Consider the following 22,131-nt stretch of genomic DNA (forward strand, 5'->3'; position numbering starts at 1 on the left):
GCGCACTGGCTGCATCAAACCCAGAGGCTGCAGAAAGACTGTGGATCCATCAAAGCCAATCTCTCCACTAATATAACCTGGCAACCAACTCATCAAATCTGAATATGATGTTGTTTTTACAGTAGCTTTCTAGTGAAAAGGATGATGGAGTGAGTTTCCCTGAAGATGGAAAAGTGAGTATGTATGCCACTGTGCACTTCAGGCCATACCGACTGCACTCACAGCTTTCACCCTCGTCTTTGTGATGGAGGTATCCACTGAAACATGCAAGAACTCATTCGAAACTCTTAAAAGCATTTGTCTCCGAGCGCCGCATCACATGTTGCTCAAAAACACAGGGCCCTGCTCATTCAGCTCGCCTTCAAAAAGGCACTCAAACACAAGTTAAAAGATGAATGGATATTTTGATGAAGATAGATTCTATGCCCAACAGCACAGCCTTCAGTTTTACTGATGTACAGAGTGGGAATAAGTCCAGAGTGAGTTTAGGTTTGTTGTGTCTGTGTATGGATGTTGTGTTGCCTGGTGTCTGTTTATTAAAACACATGAATATTAATTCATCCTTCTGATCTGATGGTTGTTGCGTAGGCAGTATGTTGCTAATGGCATTATAATATATCTTGTTTGCAAGCGCACCTGTTGTGGAGCCAAACTGTAGCCGTAAATCTGTAAAAATCTTTTGATTTTCTAAATCAGTCATCAGTCAGTCAATCAAGCGCAAATGATGGTTGGGCAATTTGTTCAATTATCAACCCTGGTTCTGTTGCCATCTCTGCCAGATGTTTTCTGTTGTGACTCATATTTCACATTTTTATTTCTTCATGAATTCAATCTTACTTTAAAGAAGTATTTAAATGCTTGGAAGACTGTCTTTTTCTGCAACGGAAAGATGCAAATACTTTTGACATTAATGCTCCATCACAAGAGAAAAAGGGCTGTGGCATTTACTTTTGCTAAAGAGGTGACAAATAAACGCTTAATAAAATGGATGACATCATGAAATCTTGTCTGTTTTGGTACAGGAAACAATATGGCAACAAACAATCTCAAACTACAGTTAAACAGTTTAGGCAAAAAATAGACCACCCTGTAACAGAATCTTGGTTCATATTTGATTCAGCACTGCATAGTTTTACCATCTGATATTTCAGCCTCAGTTTTATCAACACAGGAAACAGCATAGCCCCAATTTCCTGTTCACAAATTCTCGAATTACAGCTAAACAGTGCAATTAGATATGTTTCTGAAAACATTTAAGGCAATGCAGGAACAAATATTGGTTTATATTTGATCAGCACTGCCTAGTTAACAGTTTGATCTGCGTTTGGTCTGAGGGGCAGCTCTCTCAATCCACTTCTATACGCTTTGTGCTCGTAGGAGCAGGCCTACAAAACTACGAAAGTACAATCTGTCATTGGTGAAACAGTGTTTTGCGTCATCCGGTGGATTTGAGCAGGTAAATCTGGGCGTTGGTAAGATGTACCGTAATTCATTTACACATACGACCCACACTGTCATGATACAAAGCTGGTTGAAAATTGGCACAGTATCTTTTTAAGTTAGCCAGACTTATTGCAGTTATGTCACTGTAACTCAGTTTTAACTTGACTACTGAACAGTCAGCTGACTGTTTCACGTGATGAACAAGTTAAATAAAATGTTCTGTTGCTATTCAATCAATGAGGGAGAACACAACCCCCTTTTCAGTGTTTAATGTATGAGCATCCTTTGACTTGTGCAGTGTTTGAACTATAAATGTATGCAGTGAACTGTTGGTGTTCTTTTATTACTGTGTTCTAACAAGCATTGAATCTGACATCAGTGACAGTGGCCATAGATCCTCTCCCTCGGTAAAGACAGAGAAAGAAGTAAGAGACTCCCCGGAGGACACATTTGTTGCCTAGGCTTCAGACTGAGCATGTATCATCGATAAAAAATGACTGGAATTCCTCAGTCTCTCATCTTGACACTCATGCAAGACATTCTGTATGTGTTTGCAATATACTGGAGGTAGACACACACCACGCATGAGCTTTTAGAAGTGCTATAACTTTGTTTGCTTATTCAAGATCTTGATTTTTGTTTTCATTTGATTAATTCAGGCAGTTCTTTCCCGTCAACAACCGCAATACAGCTAAGACAAAAACTGTCAGATCAGTGTCCTCATAATTAAAAGTGACACAGCCCCTAAGGATTTCACTGGATATGTTCCAGATTAGTCATAATGTACAACTGTACAGAGGACATGCATTAGAAGAATTTAGTTTATTGCTGTGTGCTGCATTATCCTCCATGTGAAACCCTAAATACTTATAAAGCAAATTCAGGGGAAAACCAATTTTATAGCTGTGTTCTTTTCAAAAACATTTGAATGGGACTGTCTTTGAAAAACACTTTAATTAAATGCATTTAAACAAACTTATCTTCTTTTTCTCATTAACAAGGGTATGCAGAGTTCATAAGTTTTGTTTTGGTTTTGGGTTTTTTAATTTGCACATTTATTACAAAGGAAATCTTTTGTGAGGTTAGAGTTAATTTCATAAAGAAAAATATTGTTATCCTTTATTTCCTAGACATACAGTTCCTTGTACTAGTATTTAGAACCTGAATATGATTTTCACTACATATTATGTATACTGTTTACTGTAAGGAAAAATAATGCATATTTATGAGCCTGTCCTCCTCCAAAATATGACCACATCGATCATTATTACAAGCAGAAATTATTTATTGTTAGGTGGTGATCTCTTGTGGCCATAGTGATTATAACGGGAGCAAAGGAGGAAGTCAGGTAGCGTAATATTAAAAGCAACAAAGTCTGTTTAGAGCAAAAGGGATAGGAGGTGTTTGTGTCAAACAAGCGCTGGACTTTGATCGAGGAGAGTGGTGTTTGTGTCCCATGTGAAACCAGAGGTCAAGGTAGAGTTACTTAAGCAACATAACAGTGCGTTGCATTTGTCACAAGAGGTATATCACAAGAGTGATTTAATGTATGTGACGTGTGTTGTGTGACATACGTTAGGTTAGCTTAATAACAAACGTATTTATTCTACGGCAAACCATGCTTTTTTTCTAAACCTAACCACACAGATTTGGTGCAACTGTGACCTTTTCGACTTGTTGACATACTGACATCATACTGTTACCCATGGCAACAACAAGCATGGCTGAAAGCGATATTATTACTGACTCCGCAGTGGTTCCAAAAAAAAAAGGGGCAGCTTTGGTAGTGTGGAATAACCTGTGGTGTCCCGAATGTTTTATGAACAGCCCCGACTTCTTTGACTCTTTTAGCGAGTTACCTCTCAGAGAGAACTCATTCAGCAGCTCCTCCAGCAGCAGCACAGTGTCTTTCCCTCTCCTCTCTCGCCATGCGCAGATGGGAGTCAGTGTCGTCAAGTAAACCAACGTGCTGCTTTGTATTCAACCAAAAAACAACATAAATATGAATGTGCAATAGTTATTGTAGCATGACAGCCTGTCACAGTTTACAGTGTGATGATTAGAGGAGAAATGGGAGAGCATAGGTGGGAAAAAAAACACCTAAATCATTTAGGATTTTGCTAAAAGAGAAGAAATTCACCGGTTGATTTATAGATCCCAGGGTACATTCTTTTGTGTTTTTAAATGTGTAATTTGTGGTAGATTTTATTTTGTTGAACTATTAATATTGTATACAGAATCTGAATCTCACCCTGAGTCACTGTTGTTGTTTACAAACTAAAGAAATTAGAGATTTTTTGTTTTTACTGAACATTTGAAGGCAGACTGTAAGGTCACTTATTTTGTTGCAATTCTATGTTCTTAAATTGATTATAAATATATATATATATATATATATATATATATATATATATATATATATATATATATATAGTTTTTTTTTTTTTTTACTAATTTGTCATAATGTCAAGAATTTCCTAAAAATACCCTGAAATATTGTGATATTATTTTAGGGCTATATCGCTCATCCCTAATGTTAGACATTATTACTAAAATATACAAATACAAGTATGCAGTTTTGTTGTTTTGGGGGATTTCCACTTTTTCCAAAACAGAGCAAGCCTGGTTTCGCTGTTGGCAAAACAATTAATCAGAGTATCTTGATGCCTTATGTGTCGATGTGTCTGACTCTTTTGCATATCACACAATATGAAGCAACCTTCCTTGGCAATCTTTCACTTGCAGGTCAATAAAGATATGGATTTGCACGCAGGCTTCATTTAGTACTCTTTTTGAACAAAAACAGCAGGTACTGGGCTACAACATGAGTGAGTGCTGACATGGGGTTATACTAATGATGCAATGCCTGAGGCATACTGACAGGTCTGCTGTAGGGGGCCAGGCCAGAACTGTAGGCTGCTGATGCTTACTGCTGACAGATATTGACTTCTTCTGAAGCAAGGCCTTGCGTGGCTGTGTTGGTGATTACCATGTACTGCTTGTTGACATGTGGAGTGTGTCAGGCATATTCAAAGGTTTGAGGCCCCACACGATGATACGCTAAAGCAGTCGTGCAGACTAAATACATCTTGGTTAGAAGAAATGGGTTCCTTTCATAGATTTTTTTTTCACCCCCAATTTACGCACTATAGCTGGATTGCATGTTTTCATTTCCTTCAGAGCTAACGGTGTGCACTCTCCTATTCATCTCAACTCTTTTATCTCAACTCCCTTTTTGCTTTACCCATAGCTCCTTTACTTGTTCCTGCTTTCTTCCAATTAGTCAAGTCTCTTGGTTTGAATCACTCACTCTGTTTTCCCTGTGTCTTTTGTCCCTTTTTGGATTCTCACGCATAATTAGCCAATATCCTGAAATGGAGCCAACCCCATCCTCCAAAAATGATGTACATATCAGCATACAACTAATTTGCCTTGGCATCTTTTACACTGAAAATAACTGCAAAGCATTCACTGTTGCAAACACGCAGAGTCTTGTCAGAGAAAAAAAAAAAAAAAAGCTGTACTTGGCTAAACTGGCCTGGGTGCTCTGAGACATGATATAAATAAAACATTTTAAAACATTCATGAGACCCTTTTTTTATGCTGGCCAAAACAAACATACAGCTGTATCACTAAATAAGCCCAAGCCTTAGTCAGAAAGCCATTCAAGCCAAGCTGCCCAAGTACATATTGTTGGAGTTTGACAGTCAAAAGCCAGCGTGCCAGTCCGAGACACATCCGACAAATATGTAAAGTTAACAGCAGGGTTAAATCCACAGAAGGAATTAATGACTTCAATCATGAACCCAGCATTTCATCCAACCAGCAGAACCACTTGCAAATATTCAATGTACTGTGTATCCCAGCAATGCACAATATATCACACAAATACGACTTCCACTCACATGTTGCGTATAGCACTCTGCTCATTTCCATAAGTTTCCATAAGGTAAAAAATAAAGAAAAGAATCTTTGCAGCTTGGTTTGGTCTTACCTGAAGGTCTCTCGGCAGCAGTTGTGTCATCCGACCTGATGGTTCAAGTGTGCTGAATACTCCAGGTAAATTTAAAATTGATGTCAAGGGTGGGCTCATAGTAGCAGGATGGACACAGCTTCTTCCGAATGATCAATCTCATATTCACGGACCTGGACCATACCTGTGAACAAGTCATCAGCACAGGAAAGTGGATGTTTAGTTGGGTGAATGAATGTGTGTGATGTTGCTGACTGAAATGAGCGTATAGCAAGGAATATGAATGACTTTATAATGAGGCAGATCACACAACCTGAAAAAGATATTCTTTTCTACATTGATCCCACTTGTATTACTCTGTAGAAACGATTGTAAGTCAGCTCACTGCTGCACACTTAATTATGAGCCACTTTGCATCTGATATGGCTGATATTATTCCGAGTTGCAGGTCGGCAAAACCGGAACATACAGCTATCATACACATAACGCTGGAATCTGCACAGCTTACTCTTTCCATTGATGTCAGTGTTTTGATGTCCATTGAGGATAAACAAGCATAAATCCAATTGAAAGTTATAAGACAAGGAATTCCTTAGAACTTATGATCTTGCCCCACAACAAGTTTTTCAGATGTTTTTTCGGGATCAAAATAAATCCAATTAACTGTTGTCTGTACATCTATAGTTAACGTGCCAATAGAAACTGCTCACAGATAATGCAACATGACCAAAAATTTGAATGATATGGGCTTAAAAAACAAGGCTGGGGGATAGGGCACGTGAACACAGCTGACTTCCAGTTTTTTACACTATCAAAGAAAATGAACGTGAAATTTTAAAGTGATAATGAAGTGACAGAAAATCACAACAACATGAAACACTGATATTTGCCTCTCCATTCATATGTGCGGTATGTTGAAAACCTGCTGACATGATCAGTGCCACTCATATTCCAGAAAATGGCATTTGCAAAATTATCCTAAAAATGTGCCTAGTTTAGATATTGCGAACATGCCATTAATCTGCAAATAAAGAAAGTGAATATAATCTGTTGTAATGATCATCTTTGGCTCAAACAGTGACTAGGTAACTATAGACTACAAGTGTGACAAGTCATTAACAAGAAACTTCTTTTTCACAGTCTAAACAAAGTGTATTTTATATTTTCTTCCACAAATAATATAAAGCAAACGCAGCGACAATATAAAACTTGAATAACACAAGTGAGCCCCCTGCTATGAGACTGCTCTTTATTTAATTCCAAAGGTGAAGAGAGAACTTGTGATAATGACTTCTTCCCCATATAGAGTAGCTTTGGGGCTCCTCAACATTGATGCTTCCTTGATACTGACACTGCTGTAAAATATATGCCTCACAGTGCTTCCAAAATGACTCTTTTTATGTCAGTGACACAGCATTTTCTCTCAGTTTAGTCGAGAGGATTGTCATACTATCACGGGCGGATTATGAGACAATGGGCACAGATATGCAAAAGGGCCCACCACCTGTCCTACATACTGTAAGAGCATGACACAGACTTTGAGATGGTTGTGTGTGATTGTTATTCATCGTTTTTTGTAGTTTTGTGTTTCTTTTATTTAATTTTGTGTCGTTTTTGGTTGTTTTGTGTGTCTCTTGTAGTCATTTTGTGTCTCTTTGTGGTCATTTTGAGTCTCTTCCTGGTGTTAATTTGACTGACATTTTGCAAGTAAAGGCCAGGGGGGCCCTGACACTTGGGGTCCCTGGGCCTTTGCCCAGTCAGCCCGTTCAATAATCCATCCATGCATGCAATATGGGGTGCAAGGACACTGCTCATCCATTAATCTACTGTTCCTTATCAACATACTGAAGTCTTTTTTTAATCTTGGTTTATGAAAACAAAGAGTCTCTCTTATGTCTGAAAACCCGCACCTCCTCCAACACATCTGTCACACATTCAGGTGTGCAGAGATATTTTTTCTTATTAATTTTTGGCCCATAAAATTAACAACTGGGGCTTCTGCGACTTAATTAGATGCATTATTAGAATATTTTTTTTAGGGCTTTGATTTGTTCTTTTATTAAACACAGTGGTAATATGAATACAGTGATATATGTACGACAGTTTGAACATGCAACTTTGCAACAATACAGCTATCCCTCAAGACACAATAAACAGTAGTAAGCCTTTACATTTGTATACACTTATATATGATAAGCTTTGAGGATTCACTGCAGATCATTGGTAGATTTAGTCATGTGTATCTAGTAAACTGGCAAGTTTTAAAAGAAAGAAAGATCTACCAACATATTTACAGGCAATAATCAATATAATCCAAGTGTACAGGAAAAAAAATCATGTGCCATTTCCCCTGTCTCATTTTCCGCTCTCTTTCCAGTACAATTTCTTGCGCACCAATAGACAGTCAATACAAATATGCTAGTGATGAACATGGCTCAGATCTCATGCCAAAACCCATTAGGGGGGACTATCTATCTATCTATCTACTTACCTATCTATCTACCTATCTACATATAGATATACTTTAAGAGGGATGAAAGCTATATTTTCTCAGAGACCTACACAAAGGGTATTAAAGAGGTTAAGATAAGAGGTCAGATACTGACGCCAGATCTCACATCCAGCAAAGCTCTCTGAGGAATCAGTCTGTGATCTAAGCTCCATTCTCGGTTGTGGCTAAATGACACCTGAGGAGTAATACAGGGGTGGTGAACTGTGACCAAAAGGTGCCTTCTGTAACAGTGGTCATGAAATCTCTTTGCTTTGTTGCATAGAGAGGTGTATATTGACAACACAACAACAACTGTAGTGTTCAGCGAGTCTAAGCATTATATAATGAAATCTATTCAGCCATTATAATGACAGGGATGATATACTTGTAAAGATGTAATTAAAAGTTTAGTTATAAACATTTAAAAAGAAGAGAAAGACTCAATTCAGGATACAAAGAACATATAGAGCCAGTATTGATAGTAAAGGTCAGCTGAGCCAGGGATTCAATTACTCTGCTGGAAAACCTATAAAGTGGAACCAATGTACAGCATGGGATGTGACTGCACTGCTCACTGTAGAGGAGCATGATCTGACTTGAGTAGAGCAAAAGCTCCAAATATACACAAAAACACACAAACTCAAGAGTTTTTTTCTTCTCTTCCCACTTCAGAGAGAATTTTGTCTAGCATCTCAGCACCTCAGGGATTACAATAGTGTGCAGTCAAAGTAAACAAGTACAGTGTAGCATCATAGATCCCAGACAGACAGACGGTAAGAAAGGAAGGAAGGATGGTAGGTAGGTAGGTAGGTAGGTTGCTCAATAAAAAAGCACATATTGCTGTAGCCAGTTGGCTGTCATAACATTGATTAATGCTGGAGTTTGTATATGACAAAGTAAGCAACTAAAACAAATGATAAAAGTCGTATATAAATCTATGTGGAAAAAAAGGCTGTCTGAGACTTCAGTTTGATATCTGAAACGCAACACAAAATAAAGAAATTTTGAAGGGTAAATACAGAACTGTATGTAGGACACAGGCGGCAGATAGGAAGAAATGACAGATAATCGCCTTGCAAAAGAAACTGAGTTGACACATTTATCTTGAATTCATAAATAAATAAAAGTAGTGGCTGAAATGAAATGAGCAGCGACAAGGGTCTAAAACTTTGTGCACAGCAGTGGCAAAAAAAATTGCATTTTCAGTTGGCTGATTAGTTTTTAATGTGAGGAATGAAGGCGACGCAAAAAAACTCATCAGTGAGAGCAGTTGCTTGAGACACATATCCAAGGCCTTTGTCATCATATCATTTCTCTGTCTAGAAGTCCTGATCTGGAGCATTGTCACGTCTCATCAGTATGCCCTGATGTTATCACTTACCACTGCTTGAGGACAATACACAACAGTACAGATTAGCAGAGTTTAAAAAAAAAATCCAATTAATCGGGAGTTTAGTGGGAAAGAGTTTCAATTTAATCTCCCAAAGGAGGAGGCTTCATGTACCTCATTGAAGCATGTCAGAGTTCAGGGGTTTAAGGGATTGTGGCACAGGCTTACCGCGTCTGGACAGGGACAGTTATTGAGTGCACTCGTCCTTGGGGTCGGACAAGGGCTTACGTGCTAGTGATGAGAGTGACAATGGCAGTTGTCCCTGATTGTGTCCTATAGTGTTTGGTTTTGCAAAGGAGATGAAAAGGAACGGAAAGAGGGACGGAAGAGTGTGTAAGACCGCATTCGGCTAATGCTGATACGATTAGCAATCATTGAATTCAATGAGTGCTTAAAGGGATTAGTTGATTAATCAAATGGTTAGTCGACAGCAAATGGACAACAGTTCTGACGAACTAATGAATCGTTTTAGTCATTTGTCAAACAAAAATGTCACATCTTCAGGTTGCAGTTTTTCTTTATCAAATGTTAGGATTTGCTGCTCTTCTCTGCTTCATATTGTTGTCCACAGAATGTCTTTGGGTTTTTTGGTCTATTGATTAGATAAAAGAAGCAATTTAAAGATGTGACCTCAGCTCTGGGATATTGTGACAGGGATTTTTCTCAGTACTCTCACATTTTATAGACTAAATTATTGATCGATGTAAGCAGACAGGCTCATTTGATAAGCAACAAAATTTCTGTTCAAACTCACCAGCTGTGTACCACTCAACAGTATAGATAAACAGATCCCTGTACTGATTTATCCTGGCTTCATATGAACAGAGGAAAACAGCTTGTCGCTAGACTAATTTATACAATGTGAAATCCCATAGGCTTGTGCTATTAACGTTAGCATGTTATATTTGTTTCTAAAACATGTTTAGTATAAGACAGTTGTTTTGGCGGTGAATCCTGGGAGTTGTAGTGGAGCTGAAATTTGTAACGTTACCTCTGTTAAATGTTGCTGTTGTCCCTGGCTTCATATGAGAAGAGGAGAAGTCCACTAGCTGCTAGGCTAATTTATACAATGTAAAATGCCATAGGCTTGTGCTAAAAACATTAGCATGTTGTATTTGTAGGGAAAATGTGTCCAGCAAAAGACAAGTGCTAACACTGTGAATGTTGTGAGTTAAGTTTGAAATTGTCGCTGTTAAGCCTAGTTCAAAGTGTGTTTTGGATCAACTAAACTTTACATCACGTCACAGAAACCCCACCGCTGAATAGCGTTTTGGAGGTGTAACTGCAGAGTGACACAGACACCATCGCACAAGTACAAATGCTGACAACGGCCGTGGGCCACACGCAAAGGCTCTACCTAGAACTGACGCACAAGTATAAATGCCATTAAAGCTGTCTCCTGGGTGAAACGAAGTTACGATATTGTAACCCTAGTTCCATTAGCACACAAGGAGCCCTCTACTGGACTCTGCGGGTAATACTACTCCTCCAATCATGAGCACGCATTCACACACTGAATCTGAATAAATGTAGCCAGTCAATCAGGACGTGCCTACTCGAATACATATGGAACCCATATAAGAAGGTGGCTTGCCTGCTACCAATCATCCTACTCCCTCTTCAGCAGGCGGTGTAGTAGCGAGAGTTCCTGGGTAGAGGGCTCAGCCTGTGCCAATAGAACTAGGGTTACAAGAATGAAGAGATAGGGATAGACGAAGGTAACCGTTCATTCTATCGCACAAAGGTGGAGCCCTCTACTGGACTCTATGGGTGCAGTGGGTGGAGCCCAATGAATGAACACCCTGTCATGCCATAACATCAACCCAGCCACACTGATTCTGACTGGCTAAAGGTTAGTGGCCGTAGCCCACCTACTTCTTTATAAGCTAGGCCACCGCAGCAGAGAAGTGGTATGCAACCAAACTGGGTGGGGCTTTGGCCTAACCTTGTAGGACTTGAAAGACAGTGTGCAATTGGCTGTCACTGAAGAGAAAAGGCTGACTGGCAGCAGGTCTACTGTGGGTTCTGCACGTATTCAGATAGGTACATCCTGACCGATTCAGTGTGCGAACATGTGCTCATGATTGGAGGACTAGTATTACCCATAGAGTCCAGCAGAGACGGCTGTGACATGCATATGAATGCAAGTTATATTTAACTATTGGTTATGTTACTTATATTGCAAACTACAACAGCTAACATCAGCACTGACTACTAAGGTTATCATCTGGTGTAATATTGAAGTTACACAGAGCTGTAACTTCAATATTGGTTTGGCTTGCATAGCTCTCTGCTCACCAAACCAATGTACGTTTAGCTTGCTAGTTGGCAAAGTGTAATGACTGATGGGTAATTCTGCTTGTCAACTTCCATTGGCTAGATGGTAATCCTAGATCTGTGAAACTCTTGTGAGCCTTTTTAAAATATTCTTGTCTTGCCGTTTTATGGTCTGACAACCCTGTGGTTAAGGTCTAGTTAGACTTTACATTATTAAATTAATACATAAATACATAAAATATGACAAGTCCCCAAAAGTAAATCCAAAACATCTTTATCACCCCCTGGTGGCTGGCTGCAGCATAGGTCATAAGCACTGCATCCTCCACATTAGCAGATGGGACATAGGCTAGGAAAAAGACTCAAACTACACAGCAAATATTTTTTTCCTAAAGATGGTCTCTGTCATTTTAGGAAGTTCTTATCACCCTGTCCTATGTTCAAGTGTTCATTTTTCTGATAAGTTTGGTTTTAATTAGTTACTTGATGCTATAAGAAGAGGGTTTAATGTCATGATTGGCAGCTGTATGTGTCAATCTGTGTGCTTGCAATCAATAGTCCTGCTCATGACTGGTAAGAAGGGTGTACGGGCAGGAACTCAATACCGCAGAGATCTCTTTAGACTTTGGTTACTACCAACGCAACCAGCGAAAGATGGCGACCATATCTGGGATATTTTGGCTTCATTTTTATACACTGGGAGTAAGTGGAGATGCGTTATCTATCTTTGTATACAATCTATGGTTTAGACACAAAAACAATTGGTTACTGTCTGGGAAAGATAATAGTTTGGGATGAATTGATCGCTTATAACACTGAACATGAAATCTTGCCTAAGTTTTCATGGATCCGGGGTTACTGTCTATATACAACCCTGATCTCCCCTACAAGCTCACAGTTCCCTTTGAACAGGGCATTTTTTGTTTGGAATCCTTCTTAACCCAGCTGAATGTCCTGTGCAGTCCATTTCTCAGGTAATTACTACGTGACTGGAACACACCCACTGACTTTATTGCTTTAATATTCTGGTCTTGTTTAACTAAAGTTAGGAGTTGGGGCCACATTCTTGGCACTAACTTGAGGGTGTTCTCAGTTCCTTATTCGGGTGGTTTAAAGTCAGCTGTGTCAAGTCTGAGGCTACAGTACCTTGCCAGAAGGTGGCTTGCCCAGCTGGGATTAAGTTGTTGCCCCGCATGAGGAATTTAAGTATCTCAGGGTCTCGCTCACGAGTAACATTGATCGATTGGAGGCCTTATTTTTGCTTTGCAGTCAGCAAACAACCGCTGGGCCAGACTTCTGGTTGTGTTGATTAAGATTCAACATTTATCCATATTTTTTTTACCATTTTATGCTTAAAATCTTCACTACATTATTCACTCTCGTTCCGTGGCTGTGAAGGACACAGCTCTGAATATTTGTTACTCTTGTTATCAAAATTCAGCTCGTGTCAGTCCATCAGGTTAATTAATTCAGGGCTGATGAAAGGACTCTCTCCATATGTTCACCTGTATGAGCAAATGTAACCAAATAGAGTTCAGATTGCACTCCACGGATTTACTCCTGCTGTTGAATATAGCGAATCAAAGTGTGACATTGGGGACGGAGTCAGAATTGCCTCTTGCAATTGCATTTCTATTTTTCCTTATATTGGTGATCTAACTTTGTCTGACACAGAGTCTTAAAGTCATAACAGCCTTGTCATAACAGAGATGTCTTTTTGGATAACTATTGCAAATCAATAACAATGCAGAGACCCTATTTTTTTTATGATGTCCCACTTTTATTTTGTCACACTTAAGTCCCCAACAGACTTTAAAAGTTAACAATGCTGGCATACTAGCTTGTCCTTACTGATAGCATGCATCAGCTCAAACAGGTCAGGCCCTTCTCCTCTCCCCCGTTCTTCATCTCATTTACACTGCATTAGGTGCAAAAGTTCAGGTTCAGTTGCTAAATCTACGCTCCTCTAACAACATTACTTGCTGTTGATTATTCACATTCTACAAATCAGAATCCCTCTTTGTACTTTTGTGCAGTTCAATAATTCACTTCACTGCCTCGCTCCTCGTACTATTGTCCTTGTTCTTTATTCTCTTTCTTTTACACTTAAGACGGAGAACTTTGACTCAGACATCTTTAACTTGGTAGTAGACACAGAATTACTCGTCAGTAAAAGCAATTGAACCAGACAATGTATTTCCTGTCGAAACCTGACTCAGGTTTCACACGTCTTTTCAAATTTGTCTTTGTGCCATAATTGTATCACTTAATCACATTGTTACTTAAATGTGAAGTGGAGAAATATATGTCACATCACACTTTTATTGTTGTTATTGTTATCTGTATATTAATATCTGACAGATATTCAGAATTTAGAAGACCTAAGCCTATCCCAGGGTGCATGAGACAGGCCTGGAGTCACCAGTATATCACAGGGCCAACGCATTTCGGAGCGTGTCTGACAGCGCAACTATCATTGCTAGTGTCAGATGGACACAGTTAACATTTTCACAGCCAGTGCCCACATTGTGTAAGTAGCAATGTACCTGCGCCCATTGGCATGTAGGTCTTAAAATGAGGTGTGGACAGGCGCATTGCTACTTTTAAAGGCGCAGATAGCGATTGCACCATTGACCAATAAAAACCTGGTCCAAAGTCAACAGTTGAGTATTTTCCCGCTATTTAAAGGGTGCATTATTACTTGTTACACACACAGAGAGGTGTGAATTGGTTGCGGATGGGTGAAATAATACATCATTAATGAGGAAATATTAATTACATTCTCTAAAATGTGAACTTAGCAAAAAGCAGAAGAGAGCTGCAGAGCTGCTGTCCACGGCTGCTCCGCATCAGAGATGCTGTGCGCATTTACGCCCGAGGAGCAGCGTAACCTCATTGATTATTTCAGAAGCTCGAAGTTCAGTTCTGTTTCTTCTGTCAAGTTTATAACTATGGGTTTCAGCTGCTTAAATGTCCTGCAGTATTTGCTGCGGTGACATTACTGCTCTCACTGCATTACTCTCAGCAAAACAACAAAAACACTCACTTCTCCAAATTACCATGTCTGCCATGTAAATAGCATGCATGTGCACCTGACTTTTGCAGGGATGGATGAGATGACACCCTGATTGGTTAGATTCATAATACATCCAAAACACACCTATAATTAATTAGGGACTAAATACAACCTTTTTGCACCTTGCGCCCAGATTTTGCACCGTTGAACTAGCAAAGTGAAGTTGGACATGCCCTAAATGCACCTGTGCCATGCACTTTAGACCAGTAGTTCCCAACTGGTCCAGCCATGGAGGCCAGATTCCTCCTTAAGGCTCATTTATGCTCCCTTTACGTACGAAAATGTATACGTCCGTTTGAAACGATGTTACCGTCACTGCCCATATATTTCCATGCGCCCTTTACGTTGGCATGGATGTTAACCAATATATCCACCAGGAGGCAGCCCAGCGTCAAAAGGTTATGACAACAACAAACTCAAAAACAAACATGGCGACTGTGGAGGAGATATTGATAATGTACCTCTTGCATAAAAGACAAAAACAGAGGCAGCGTTGTAGGAGGCGGTGGTTGGTGAGGCCGTTAAATACATCGCGACTGGAGGACGGAGAATTCTTTTCTCTAGTACTGCCGATGAAAGAAATTGAATTGTTATTTCTTCTTCGTGTCTCACTAGAGCTACGTATCGGGTAGCGACAGAAACACTGCCCCCACGGTTCCCGGTGGTACTGCTCCGTTTGGCCCGTATCCGTAAGCTTTATGGAAATGTGCAGAAATATGGACGAAATTAACGTGGAGCACGGACAGAAGGCTCCGTCCGTATCCGGATCCGTATTTAACGTTGAGCATGAATGAGCCTTTAGTCATAAGTTCAAGGTCCACACAGTTAAATACATTCAGCGTTATACTTGCACTTTGCAGTGTCGTCAAGCTAGTTTGCTGCCTCTGTCAAATAGTTGTCCATTGGTCACTCACTCTACAGCAGGAAACGACAATGCAAAACTAAAGCTCTTTGCCAGAAAATCATTGTACTTCAAAATAGAATATTTGCACATTTGTAAAAAAAAAAAAAAAACCTGACACATTTGCAAATCTCTTGCAGCCCATTCAGAATGGACCCGAGACCCACTTTTGGACCGCGACCCACCAGTTGGGAACCTTTACACCATGTGCTAGGTTGCAGATGCTACCAACTGAAACCTCCCCTGTGTGCCAAACGTAGGAGAGCTACGATGGCCAAAAAACTCAAACTTGAATGTCTCTATCTAGATGCAGTGTTAGGTTTGTCCTTTCTGGGCTACTGTAAAAAAACAACATGGCGGACTGCATGGAGAGGACCTGCTCCTGTGGACATGAACGGCTCATTCTAAGGTGATAAAAACACAACAATTCTTAGATTCAGGATATTATATTCCATATATTCTTCTAAATCCTACATACTGAACCTTTAAATGGTGCTGTGGGTGTAGAAGCATCAGTTGGGCTGAAGCATCTCTGAATTTGTTTGTTTATTTGCTGCATCATCATTTCCCTGTTCACATTATCAAGGGGAAAATGCATACACATGCAAATAAACCCTCTTATGTTTGAACTGATTAAGATTAAATGGTAATTTTACTGCAATAAATTCATGCACCCACATACACATTTCTATGTGTAATTTTCAAAAAAATGTGTGTTTGAAAATCTGAAGGGGCGGTCGGCTGCTCCTTGGGACATTTTCAGGCAAGGGATTTTTGCTGGCTCTGCAGAAGGCACACAGTCATGATGGAGTGGTTTTCCTTGGATCAATAATCCTGGACTATGCAGTATCAAGGACAACAACATATTCCTAGATCCCTGCCAGCCGTCTCCAACACCTGCATCAAGCCTTTCATTGTGAAGACAGGGTCCCGCGGTTAAACGACAAACACGATGCGCAGTCACGATTAAGCACTGCACCCAGAGAGTCGAGGCAATGGTGGTAAAACAAGTTCTCATTAGTCATCCATTCCCTATTCTGCCATCTTGCCTGGAGCTACTCTCGCCGCACATGCTTTGAATATATTCATACCTCACGTACACACTCGTGCAGATGTTCAAACATATTCGTTCTAATTCAAAAATATATTTGACATGGAATTTGATTTCATTTTTAATGGCATACTTTATGAGACTACTGGACATCTCCTGAATAATTACGCAGAGCTGTATCATATTAATGCTTATTTGTAATCTGCTTTGGTGTAGCCCTTAGCTGAGCTTCCTGACTAGCTAACTGGCTGGTTGGGATGGATTTTATGCAAGCAGCGTGGGAGGTTTACATATTATCAAACTGTCTTCATGGCCTGCAGTTCATCTGCTTGCTTGTTTATCTGTTTATCCCTTGCCATTACTGTAATTAGGTCTTTGTACTGGAAGCCACAGCAGTCGTAACAAGAGCTCAGAACAGCATGTGAAGACAGAATGATGGTAAATAGGGCAAAAGCAAAATGGACTATGTGTACAGCGCACTCTCTGAAGAGAAATAAGTCAGGGCCTTGGCAGCAGTGAATGCTGTAATTGCTCCCTTCAAAGAGCCCCTGCCTTGCCAGGACACAATGGAATGACCTTTTTGTGATTGCAAACCTCTATTAATGGTGAACCACAGTGGTCAAAGCCCTGGCCTTCTCCTTTACACCGTCCTGCTCTGTTGTCATTCTCATTATATAATTCAAGTGTTATTTTTTTTTACAGCATTTCTCATTTATTTTAAGGGCCAGAGATCTATGTTATTTCAACTGAAACAAGACTCTGTTTTGTTTTGTTTCTCACTGTTCATGTTGTGTCCTTGTTCAAGTCATTTTTGGTGTAGGAGAACACTCTCCCTGGCTCAGATATTCACCATCTGGCTGTTCTTTGAGAGAGTGACAGTTTTCGACACGGTTGTTTGAATTACTAATTTGCTGTGGAAGTCCTTCTGTGACGTAAGGGGGCCACGGGAAATGCAATTTTAATGCACAACTGCAGCTCTCGCTGAATGAATGTTTGTCATTATGTGTTTGAGGGCAATACACATGAGCTGTTGCTTGAGCTCTAATTATAACTTGCTGCTTAATGAACCGTTACAAAAACTTTCTTCACTAGCAGGTAATGATGCTTAAAATAAACTTAGTGACGGTCCCACTGTAATCATTTTCATCTGTAAAAGTACCTGCACAAAAAGGACCTCAGCAAAACGTATATAAAGGAGAACATGCTAAGCAATAAGGTCCAGTCTTATTTTAATTAGATTATAAAAACGATCATCAATCATCCAGTTTTATATATGAGTGTTATCAGTATTAATAAAGGTAAGAGCGGCAACAGACAACGCTTCAGCAAGGTTGAGACAGTGCTACTTATTCATTTTCACCACCCATTTTTTCCGCCAGTGAAAGCATTCAAAAGCCAATATGCTAAGAATGCTGAGCTATTAAGTTTGCCAACATGCCTTGGACTACACTGAACACCAGATGCCACCGAGAGAAACTGCTAAATGAATTACGCGGTGCGGTTAACTGAGGTGGAAGCGGAAAGAAAAGCATCGTTCGCTCAAAGCTATAGCAAACTTCACAGGACTGGCAGAGCAATATTTCACGAGATGACTTCATTTTGTGTCTTAATTGAGGTCTACTTTTCAAGACTATCATACATCATACATAACGAGTCAACCAGGCCGTTCCAAAGGCTCTTTCATATGAGAAATGCAGCCTTCTGGTGCCCAAATCTAAAGGGCACAAGCAGTGTCAATATTCCAAAATCCATTCTCTGTTGACCTGACTGGTCACTTTGGTGCATTTATACACACCAGACTTGTAAGCCCATCCACAGAGATTTGGAGTGTGGAAATAATTGGGGGTATAAGACGGAGCTTCTTCGGCTTCATGGAAAATATCAGGGCATCGTAAGCAAAATTTCAAGTAACAGAAACAATTCTTTTGTGTCCATTCTTTCTATCTGCTCTGCGGGGTATAGCAGCTGGAAAACATGTTAAGCACAAAGTAAGTGGAAATTAATATCCAGAGGTATTTTTTCATATACAGAGTTGTGTTTGTATGCTGTGGAGCTAAAATCCACACGGTTGTCTGCACGTGTCTTCATTCATTCAGTCATTTTCCATAACTGCTTATCCTGTTAGGGGTCATGGGGGTACACCCTGGATAGTTCGCTAGACTATCGCAGGGCTGACAGAGACAGAAAGTCATTCTCGCTCACATTCACACCTATGGGCAATTTAGAGTCACCTATAGGCACTTGTAAAGCGTCTTTATAATCTTCCAACCACTCAAAGCACTTCTATACAACAGAGCCACATTCACACACAGTGGCCAATGCTACAGTACAAAGTGCCACCTGCTATACTGTTAAGACATTCATAAACACAGTTTTGGGCAATTTGGAGAAATTTTAGGGTTCACCATCTTCAGATGCCGTGACATGCAGACTGGAGGAGCCAGGGATCGAACCGCTTATCTTCTGATTCGTGGACAACCTGCTCTGTCTCCTAAGCCACCGCAGTTGGCATAGCTAGCGTGTCGTGCATGCTAGTTCAGGTCTGTAAGGAAGGCCAAATAATGGGCACGACAAGCGGCTCATTTGTGACCCGTTACCCCAAAATGCATGAGCCATATCAGCCAACTCTGCTCAGTCAGATTTTATTCAGTTATATACAGTCTAAATAATATAAGGGTTGCACAGTATTTTTACAACTTCCATCAAATGAAGCTCAGCAAAAGTTCAGTCAATCAGTTATCTTTGTGCTTCATCCATTCACAATTCTCTCTCCATCCCACTCCCACTGCTTCCTCCAATCAGCTGACGATGAGTGATCACTCTACATTCTAGTTATGCAATCAAACGTCGTGATCACTCTACATTCTAGTTATGCAATCAAACGTCGCCACGATCTCTATCAGCCAATCGTGCCGTTACTGTCAAACTTTATATCTCTCTTCTGCTGCTGCCAGCTGTCATTTTAGAATCGTTGCGCCCTCCTCAGCCCTGTTCACCTCAAGCAATCGTTTCCAGAGTCCAGGACGAGCTCATCAAAATCCCATTCCTTTTCTCATCCAGATCATCAGCACCCTCCTTGTCTCATGTCATTTCCGCTGGCTCTACCACCACCAGCGTCTAGACCCCTGGGGGGTTCCTTATTCTACTATGGCTTCATCACCCTCCTTATTCCATCTTGATGGGGTCTAATCGCCAAAGACTTTTTTTCACACGTATTTGCACACGTAAATAAATATTATTTTCACTCAGAACGAGTCTGTCCTGACTGAATTAAATTTGGTAACAGTGTAGGTGTAATAGATGGACTTGCTACCATGGAAGGATACATACATTATCTGATCACATTCTTATGAAATAAACATAGAAACAATTGACTTAACTTAGCTGGGTTACAAGCATAGCTTACACTGTTACAAGTGAGACTCACATGCACTTCAGTTGTTACAGTGTTACATCGGACAGCGTCCACATTTAGGTTAATTCCTCAGGTCTTGTCTGTATGGAAAAATTTGTGCAGGTTGTTTGCCTTAGAATATTACATCTGTAGGTAAAAATAAATGGTTACACTTTACTTGAAGGTATCTACATAAGAGTGACATAACACTGTCATAACTATGACATGACATGGTCATGAACCTGTCATGAATATTATGAACATGTCATAAATGTCTATGACTGCTGTCATTAAGCGTCATTCGGTTTTTGTAATGACAAGTTTGTGTTCGGGTTGTCTTGATTATGACAACTTGACATTAATCAAAGTGACATTAACAGAAGTTGTCTTTGTCATGACAAGTTGACATTAAATTTGTTTGGGATGTCCTTATGACAACTTGANGTCATCCTGGTTAATGTCAAGTTGTCATTATAAGGACATCCCAAACAAATTTAATGTCAACTTGTCTTGACAAAGACAACTTCTGGTAATGTCACTTTGATTAATGTCAAGTTGTCATAATCAAGACAACCCAAACAATGTCAACTTGTCATTACAAAAACCGAATGACACTTAATGACAGCAGTCATAAATGTTTATGACATGTACATACTGTTTATGACAGGTTCATGACCGTGTCATGTCATAGTTATGACAGTGTCATGTCACCCTTATGTCGATACCTTCAAGTAAAGTGTTACCAAATAAATCTCTGATCAAAGACTAAAAAGTTAAAAATGTTACAGTTATCACACCTCTCTCTCCTACATATCCACAGTGATGTAACCAATGCAAACACCATGCTGAGAACTGCATAAACTGACAACCCCCAATAATAATCCATTTACATGATTTAAGTACTTATTTTTGTTATGCAGAGAGAACTGCTAAAAGTTGACTGGTGGCAGACTGATGCCAAGCAACATGCTATAAACAGAGCTACAAACATCCTGTGAGAAGGCATCACTCGAAAGTGATGGATCTAATTATAAACGTGGGTAAGCTTTCTTTTGCTTTACAGGATTAAAAGTACTCCACAACCTCTTTGCCCATGGAATGGGATCTTGTATACATAATTAACATCAGAATGTCTGATGTTTGTATATGAATGTGAAAATATTGATGCACTGTGCATCTGATCGGTAGAGCAACAGTATGAAGCATACTGTACCTGCTTGCCAATCACACACCCCATCAAACTGTCAGTCAGTGGGCCCCCTCCAGGATGAGTCCAGCTGGTGCTTCAGTCTGCGCCAGCAAAAAGCCTCCTACTCATGTGCAATACATAAAGATTTCATAAAGCTCAGGTTTCAAGGCCAAATATTTCATGGAAGGTCACTTATGTTGCTCGAAGGTTCCTCCTAATGGAGCTGAGTTGTTGTACAGTTTAATCTGGGGCCTCAAAATTTTATCATATACTCAGTATTCCAAAACTGTAACACATAGAGAGTGGCAGCCAGAAACCATCTCTATCATTATTGCATGAGTGAGATTCAAATAGGTGAATTCCCCTTTACAGACAATCAAGGTCGCACATGAACTCAGGGAGCAGAAACACACTGACACATGACCCCCAGAAGTGGTCAGTATTTAGTAACATAAGTGGCTGGAAGGAAAAAAAACAACTTTTTCGTCATATTTATGGGACACTTTTTGCAATGGCATTCAACATGTTAACAGACAACTGAATCTAAGTCACACAACAATGCCAATAAGTTTTTCTATGTTGTGAAAGAAATATTGAGATTATGCTTTGAGGCACGTTGAGGATGTCGTTCATCCCTTTCGAATGCTGAACATCCTGAACAATGGCTACCAGCAGTGTAGGCATGATGGCCATGGAGCGGGTCAACAGCAGGGTCTCAAGAGGTACTGTAGGTGGGGGGAGGAAGGGGTCCAGTTTAGTGACCTCAGAATTGCATCTCTGCTTTTTGCAGATGATGTGGTTCTGTTGGCTTCCTCACACGTGAGCTCCAGCATGCACTGGGGTGATTTGCAGCCCAGTGTGAAGCAGTCAGGATAAGAGTCAGCACCTCCAAGTCTGAGGCCATGGTTCTCTGCTGGAAAACAGTGGATTACCACCCTCCCCCTGG

The 22,131-nt window shown here is 40.0% G+C and overlaps 1 protein-coding gene across 1 annotated transcript in view; it reads right to left on the reverse strand.

The window, feature by feature from the left end:
• Positions 1 to 22,131, reverse strand: part of brinp1 (bone morphogenetic protein/retinoic acid inducible neural-specific 1) — a 252,612-nt gene that overhangs the window by 219,697 nt on the left and 10,784 nt on the right. Inside the window, exon 2 of the mRNA XM_050052795.1 lies at positions 5,438 to 5,600. The gene's annotated coding sequence lies outside the window, so the exon portion shown is untranslated. The remainder of the gene's footprint in view (positions 1 to 5,437; positions 5,601 to 22,131) is intronic.

Source organism: Epinephelus moara, chromosome 9 (assembly GCF_006386435.1).
Source record: "Epinephelus moara isolate mb chromosome 9, YSFRI_EMoa_1.0, whole genome shotgun sequence".
In the NCBI taxonomy this organism is placed as follows: Eukaryota; Metazoa; Chordata; class Actinopteri; order Perciformes; family Serranidae; genus Epinephelus; species Epinephelus moara.